This window comes from Trachypithecus francoisi, unplaced genomic scaffold (genome assembly GCF_009764315.1).
Source record: "Trachypithecus francoisi isolate TF-2019V2 unplaced genomic scaffold, Tfra_2.0 Lachesis_group16, whole genome shotgun sequence".
Lineage (NCBI taxonomy): Eukaryota > Metazoa > Chordata > Mammalia > Primates > Cercopithecidae > Trachypithecus > Trachypithecus francoisi.
Genome location: NW_022681461.1, coordinates 3,408,079 through 3,415,310, shown reverse-complemented (window position 1 = coordinate 3,415,310; position 7,232 = coordinate 3,408,079). Strand labels below are relative to the sequence as shown.

The following is a 7,232-nucleotide window of genomic DNA, read 5'->3' as shown; positions in this document are numbered from 1 at the left end:
GCCTGGGCAACATAGTGAGACCCTGCCTCTATTTTTTAAAAAAAGGTAGAGATCACAACTACTCTGGAAAATGATTTGCCACTGTCTTACAAAGCTAAATACAATTTCCATATGACCCAGTAATTGTACACTGGGCATTTATCCCCAAGAAATGGAAATTTATGTTCACACAAAACTCTGTACAAGAGTGTTCACAGCAGTTTTATTTGTAACAGACAAAAACTGGAATCCACTCAGATGTCTTTCACCTTGGGAATTGTTAATTGGGGCACATCCATACCATGGAATACCACTCAGAAATAAAAAGGAACAAATTATTGGTATATGCAACAACTTGGATCAAACTTGAGGGAATTATACTGAATGAAAATTATACTGTGTTAACCCCCCAAAGTTCTCTTTACAATTCCTTATATAACTTTTTATTTTTTTATTTTTGAGACAGAGTCTCACTCTGGCACTCAGAGTGGAGTGCAGTGGCACAATACAATTGAACCGTATTTCAGAGTGGGCTCTTCATAGGTTTTTCTCATCTTGTTTTTAGAATTTTTTGTTGTTTGTGTAAAGACAGTGTTACGGAAACGTAAGGTTCAGTGAAGGAACTCAGGAAGAAGGTGGGCTTTGCAGCATCACTGTCAGCACCCGTCCATGTCCTGTTGCTTCTAGAAAGCAAGCCCACACCAAGCACGGCACAAATCAAAGCCATCACCCTCTTATGAAGAAAAAAACAATATTTTGACCAAATTAGATACTCCCCGAAGAAGACAGTGCCTGGGACAGGCACTGTGATGGTGGCTGGAGGCACCGGGTGTCTTCGGCCAGTGCTGAGGGGGACTGACTGGGGGTACAGCTTTCTTGGGGAGCAAGAGCTGGGGATGTCGCGGGCCCCACGACATTTTCTCCTCCAGCATCTGTCGACTGCTGTCATGAGCCGCTGAGCTTCAGCACTGCTGCTGTACACACAGGACCTATTTTGTCCTATGTTTTGGCTCCCGGCAGTGACTGGTGCTTGCTTGCTTTTTCTCTTTGGGAAAAGCTGCTGGAAAAAATGCTTTATGTTCTCTCCAAGGTGGCTTATTAAAGGAGGCTGTTTTTTTGATGGCACTGTCTGAACCCTTTCATCCCGATGAGTGTCTATCGGGCTTTGTCTCTTGCCCGAGACTTGACGTTTGGGGTTCTTGGGCTCCCTGTACCCCAGGTTGCTCCTTCTGGCTGCCATGAGGTCACGTAGCTCCTGGGAAGCCCGCATGTTCCCAGCAGGCGTGCTCTGGAGATGGCGCTGGGGCACTTGAGGAGCCAAATTCTCTGCAGCCAGGGGCAGAACAGACGCTTGTCCATCCGCAAGGAGCACAACAGCAGCACAAACTTGAGGCTGGGTCTCTGACTTTGTGGCCATTCCAGCCTCAAATTCATTAATAACCTCCTCCATAGGACACAGCTGTCTTGGATCTTGGGCGACAGACATTGTAGGAAAACTTTTGCTGGTCCTTGGAGCCTCGAAACCATGCACATCTTCCCTTGTGGCTTGGAGGTTTGCCAGCATACGGGTTCCTGAGGGGACTCTGGGTTGTGGCACTGCCTCCCTGGTCTCTACAGCCCTTGAAGACTGGGTTCCTAAGCTCCTGCTCTGCTGGGTGCTGCCTGTGAGGCTGTATGTGAGGGGCTTAGATGGCCACATGCCCTCCTGTGCAGCTGGAGGAGGCTTCAAGGGCCCATGATCATTCCAAGATGGGATCCCTGGCGGAGCCCTCTGGAACTGCTTACATGCAGGGGAAGAGGCCAGAAGACTCTCTGGCACGTTAGATGGTTTGGTCAGCACCTGCTTTCTCAGCCTTGCCGTTGGTGGCTCTCTAAGGAATGTGGCCACCTCAACTTTTGAGCCAGCCCCAGATTCAAGGTGGCTGAGGAGAGGAGGGACCGGCAAGCTGTCTAAGTGACAAGGATGAAAGCTTTTCCGTAGTAAAGCAGCGAATGGGTTTGAGGACCCTGAGGGGTAGACTCCACCTGTGTTTGGCCCATAACCTCCCAATATGGGCTCCCAGCACCTGCTGAGTACACGGCTCGAGGAAGGGAAGCACCTGGGCTGTGTTCACAGGCTTTCCCACTTTTCAGGGGTGCTAGATTGCTGGTTTTCACGTGGGTGTTGGACACGGGAAAAGCCTGGTTGACAGCAAGCCGGATCGACGCACACGCACAGGGATCAAGCCCTCGTTCATCTGGCCCAACTTCCTGCCCACGTGGGCTTTTACGATGTTTTCTACACGATGCCTCTCTCTGAGGTAACACATCACTTCCCGAGTCACTCCTCAAGGGCTTCCTCAAGTCCCTTTCCGACTCCTCGAGGTCGCCCCCAGAACCTTCCCTGGGAAGCTTTCCATGCCCCTGGATAGATTTTGCGGGGTCTGCCCCAGAATTTGCCCCAGATGTGGGCACAGGTCCCTCTGCAGCTGGAACGTCATCTGTGCCTCCTTGCTGCTTTCGCCTGTGGACGTGGAGGACTGCCAGGGCCTGGGTCTGCCCTTGGCCTGACTTGTCCCTGACGATTCGTCCCGAAGCTGCATCAGCTCCAGAGACTCTTGGATCCTTCCCAGGTTGCCCTGGTGTTGAATGAACCACTTTTGAATGTGTTGCTCCAGTTGTCTCCGGACTTCAGGACTGATTGGAAAGTTCTCAGGCAGAATGGATGGCAAGCTTTCCTGGGGAAGGTTAGGAGTGGAGACACTAAACACATCCTGAGATTTTTGGACCCTAGAGGGTAAAGCCAACCACCTTCTAGTTGTTTCCTCACAAAGGCCATTGAGGGTGCCGAGTTTCAGGTAGGCAGAGAGCTTGCAGTTTATTCCGCGATGCAGGGCAAGCTACTCCAGAGTTATTAATCGGGGATGGAAAAGCAGGAGATAGGACTGGAAAGAGGACTGGAGATTGGCCTGAGCCATAGGTATGGGCCGGAATTGGGGATGGATGAAATAAAGGGTTGGGACTCGGGCCCCAGATGGGACAGGGGCTGGGTCTGGAAAAGCAGTGGGGACATTGTAGTCTCCCTTTGAATTGGGCAGACATTGGAAATCCCATTGAACAAGAAAGGAGGAGACTGTAAAGTGTAAGACCTTTCAGTGACCCAGGCATTAGCCACCAGGGATTCGCTGTGCAGAGAGGGGAGGCCCCAGAAAAGCTGGCTATAATTCTTCAGAAAACTTTCCTGCAAGATCCTAGGATCTGAGAGCTTCTGAGGACTGGGCAGCTGTTTGGAGTTCTCGCCCATGTTCCAGAAGGGTTTTGGAGTTGTGGGGTCCTGCTCAGCATCCAGTGATTTAACCAAATCCCCAAAGAATTCAAGTGCTTTTCTGGGCTCATTTGTTTTGGAAAGGATCCATTGTTTTCTTTTTCCTCCGAAACGTGACCTTGGCTCTTTCTATGACTTGTATACCCATGACATTCTGGCCATCAGAGTTGAGTAAAACTGGGCTACCAGCTTCCCTCTGACAGGTCTCTGGTGGGTGATGATCTTGCTGGACTGACGAGTTGAAGACACACCAGGTTCTGGTAGTCTCCTGCCCCAGGAGAAGGCAGAAACTTGACTGTTTGAGCCGCCAAGTCCTGAGATGGCTGGGACAGAAGCTGCCAAATCCTTACGTGGTGACAAGCTTTGAGGGACGGTGCCCAGTGGAAGTGCCACTGAGTCACAGTGAGATGGAATTATCAGAGTGGAGTCCCGCAGGGGAGGAGCAGGGAAAGCTTTTGGAGGAGACGGAGAGCAGGGGAGGATCAGGGGTGTGTGGTGGGTGAGGGAAAAGTGCAGGTGGCTCTGGTGAGGGGCTTTCTGGGGGAAGGGAAGGTTCTGGTGGCTGGGAGGCACTTAGGGAGGAGACTGAGGTGGTCATTGGGCCTGGTGATGGGGCGGAGGCCAGATGCTGAGGATGCTTGGTTCGAGGATCCGGGGAAGCTAACGGGGAAAGCACGGGAGCAGCATCTTCCATAGGCTCATGAGAGGACCGGGAGGATCCATCAGGTGCTCTTTTGCCCACCTCACCTGGGGGGTCTGGCCGGAGAGCTGACCAAAGTCATCTTTGCCAGGATGTGGCCCCAGGAGGCTGCAGGAGACAGGAGGCACAAGCTGCAGCCAGGAGCAGGTAGGGCCGGGGGGCAGAGTGGGAGCTCGGGTCACCGCCCCTCCACCACCCCACATCCTGACTGCCCAATTCTCCTGCTACCCCTTGCTCCAGGGTTTTACTCCCATCCTCTGTCCCCCTGGCCTCCCCATCCCAGGTCAGCTCCAGGCTGCCTATGGCCCTGGGGTAGCATCCCAGCCCTAGTAGGAAGGATGAAGGGAAGGGGAAGTGCCTCACCTCTGCAGTTGTGAAACCAGGTTCCAAATCTCCTCCAGGCCTCTTGGGCAAGCTCTACAAGCTGGAAATCAGGAGACCGAGTTAGGGCAGTGCAGGAGGGGCCTGGGATCTCACAGGAGGATGAGTGCATGTTCTTTTTTTTTTTTTTTTTTTTATTATATTTTAAGTTCTAGGGTACATGTGCATGACGTTTATATCATGTATAACTCCCCAATGCAATCCTCCCTCCTCCCCCCTCCCCATGATAGGCCCCAGTGGTGATGTTCCCCTTCCCGAGTCCAAGTGTCTCATTGTTCAGTCCCACCTATGAGTGAGAACAGCGGTGTTTGGTTTTCTCTTCTTGTGATAGTTGCTAAGAACGATGGATTCCAGCTGCATCCATGTCCCTACAAGGACGCAAATCATCCTTTTTTATGGCTGCATAGTATTCCATGGTGTATGTGAGTGCATGTTCTTTAGGAAGACCATGGGGAATTAGACCCTGGAACCCGCACATCTGTGTCCAGAGCCACATGGCCCGAGGGTAATAGCAAGGCATGGCGGGCAGGGCTTTGTCATTCACAAAGGGCTTCCACACACGGACCCCCCCCCCATCCCCACAGTCCTCACAACTGCCCTGTGGGGAGAAAGGACTGGGGTGGTCTCAAAGAGGAATCAGCCTTAGCAGAGTTGAACTGCTGTTCCCAGGGGCCAGGAGGCCCCCTCACCCCCCTCCCATCCAGGCAGGCATTTTTCTCCCCACTACACACACGCTGCCCCCTGCTGGGTAAGGCCCAGTCCCTGGCCCACCAAGGCTTCATTCCAGCACGGAATCTGAGAAGGACCCGGGGTTCTGATTTCCTTCCTATGAGCCCCCGCCTCAGGCTTCTTCAACTGACTTCTTCAGAGTCAGTTCCCTCCGGGACAGACGAGATCAAATTAACTCTGGTGTGCCCTGGCAGAGCCTTACCTCTCAGACTGTGGTTTTTCATCCTGCCTCTGGGCCTCCCTCTCCGCCCTACTGGGCACTGGGAGACAAGATGACAGGGGAGACAAGATGACGCGGGGAGACAAGATGACACTGGGAGACAAGAAAGGGAGAGGAGCTAAGACCGGTTCTCAATCTCCGCCCCCTGCCCAGCCGCCCCACACTGCACTCACGAACCGCATGGCTCTGTCTCGCTCAGGGAGCTCTGTGTGCTTCCTCCCACTCATGTTTAAATGGATGACAAACTGCTTTTCTTCTTAGAAAAACAGGAAGAGGGGGCCGGGCGCGGTGGCTCACGCCTGTAATCCCAGCACTCTGGGAGGCCGAGGCGGGTGGATCACCCGAGGTCAGGAGTTTGAGACCAGCCTGGCCATGGTGAAACCCCATCTCTACTAAAAATACAAAATTAGCCGGGCGTGGTGGCGGGTGCCTGTAGTCTCCAGCTACTCAGGAGGCTAAGACAGGAGAATAGCTTGAACTCGGGAAGCAGAGGTTGCAGTGAGCGGTATCGCTCCGTTCACTGCAGCCTGCGGACAGAGCGAGACTCCGTCTCAAAAATAAAATAAAATAAAATAAAAATCACACACACACGGATTTTCAATATGAGGTCCACCACGGCCCTGTCAGTCCCTGTTCCTCTGCTCGAGGAACACCCAGGCTCAGGCCCACAGGCACCGCTGAGCTGTCAGGTAGGATTCTGCTTCCCAGGAGACCAGAGGGACGCCAGGCCCCGGTGGGAGGCCCTCGGGGGCTCGGCACTGCCCCCAGATCACCCCATACAGAGGAGACTGGGCCCGAGCCACCTGCCCCAGGAGCTGATGAGCCAGGGCTCAGGGTCTGGCCTCGGACAGAGACCTCCCCCGTCTCATGGCCAGTCCTGGCCGCTGAGCCCACAGGTTTGATTTTGTCTTGACGCCTCCTGTGCTCCCCCACAGACGGACTGAGAGCTTGGCATGGAAATCCCAGTACACCATCTACCCCTACCAACCTGGCTGTCCTGCCTCTCCCTGGAAGGATGATGTTCTGGTCTCTCCTGAGACTTCCCATCGCAGAAGTCTCTCCACTGGATTTGGAAAAGTGGAACTAATAATAAAAAGAAAGGAAAGAATCAAGCTCTGTGGGTCCGGACTGAGGGCTCCTTACCTTTCTCTTCCCCGGCGATGGTGAGGGTGGGTCGTCACAACGGAGGTAAGAGAGGTAGGGGAGTAATAGGAAGAAGAACCCCAGGGCAAACACCAAGGTGAGGAAGATATCCAACACCCATGGTGTGGAGCTGGGGGCGTTTAGCGACGAGGCACTAAGTAATTTTAGAGGAAAGGGAAGATTCTCCATGTGAATAGGCGCGTTGCTTTCAAGCAACTGAGCTCTGGGCATCCCCGTGGACACTAGGGACTGGGGCCCAGGCCTGCATCACAGAGCTGGGGCCTTCACATCACAAAGGACTCCTTTGTTGGGGAGGGGCCGCGGGATGGGGAGGGGCAGTGGGCGGGGAGGCTGAAGCACAGCCCTTCCCCACCCTCCAAGCCGGGGATCCCTCCACCCTCCCACCTTCCAGATCCCTCCTTCCCACTAAGTTTTGTCAGTGATAGAACTCAGCCAATTTTCTATTCTTTCTCCCTGGAACACAGATATTACCTGGTTCCTTTTATCTGTTGGAGACGGTGGCTTCAGGTTACCTATTCTATGGCCCTTGAAAATCTGAAGTTGACTCTGAAATTTTGGCTATGTACCAGGGATTTTTATTCTCAGAATCTCATTCGTCCTCAACTCCAGCTTTCCCACACAATGTTTTTGTCTTATATCAATCCAGGGACAAAACGTAAATTTCTTTTACACTTATGTAGTTTTGCAAATTTTGAAAAGTAAGTTTTAAAAAATTATTTCTATCTCACTTTGAATCAAAGGGACCTACCCACATA

The 7,232-nt window shown here is 52.7% G+C and overlaps 1 pseudogene; it reads right to left on the bottom strand.

Moving 5' to 3' along the window:
* Positions 1-713: 713 nt before the first annotated feature.
* LOC117099456 lies at positions 714-6,723 on the bottom strand (annotated as a pseudogene).
* Between the last annotated feature and the right edge of the window lie 509 nt (positions 6,724-7,232).